The sequence below is a fragment of the Crocuta crocuta genome, unplaced genomic scaffold (genome assembly GCF_008692635.1).
Source record: "Crocuta crocuta isolate KB4526 unplaced genomic scaffold, BGI_CrCroc_1.0 scaffold70, whole genome shotgun sequence".
Lineage (NCBI taxonomy): Eukaryota > Metazoa > Chordata > Mammalia > Carnivora > Hyaenidae > Crocuta > Crocuta crocuta.
In genome coordinates, this window is record NW_027528417.1 from 1,968,980 (window position 1) to 1,969,635 (window position 656).

The following is a 656-nucleotide window of genomic DNA, read 5'->3' on the forward strand; positions in this document are numbered from 1 at the left end:
GAGTTGACATCCGAGGGAATTAAAGCGCTGCCTTTGCCGTTTGTGCTGGAGAAGTGCTATTTTTATTATCTGTAATTCATTTTTTGTTTTCATTGTCTCGGGGCACACACTACCACAAGGAAAGGAAAAAAAAAAAAAAGGAATCGTGGAGGAATGGGGATACGTTTCCGGAATACCGCCCACCCTTCCTGAGTGAACAGAGAGCCTACTTTTCCAACATTATAGGTCAGCAGCCAAGATATATCACTCTGGCTTTCTGCCCCCAGCTGAGAGCAAGGCATTTGATTCTGGGCTTCTTTGCTAGGTTGTTATTAATGTGAAGCAAAATTATAGTTGTGCACGGCTGCATGGGATCGCCAAAGCTCATTTTGACAGGATCCAGCATTTCAGCTTCTGAAACGTAGACGCTGAGTAACTGCGGATCTGGTGCGATGAACGCCCCATCCCACAATAAATTGAAGAGGAGAAAATCAACTTGCACCAGCTGCAATTAGTAACCCCATGAATAGACAACAAATAAATAACCAGCATCAACCACGCCATGAAAATTTCCATGTCCTTTTAGCTGCATGTATTGGCATCCGTTCCTAATGACAGACATCATAAACAGATTTATTAAGGGAGCTGCTTCCCACTTTTTATAGGGAGGGAATTTC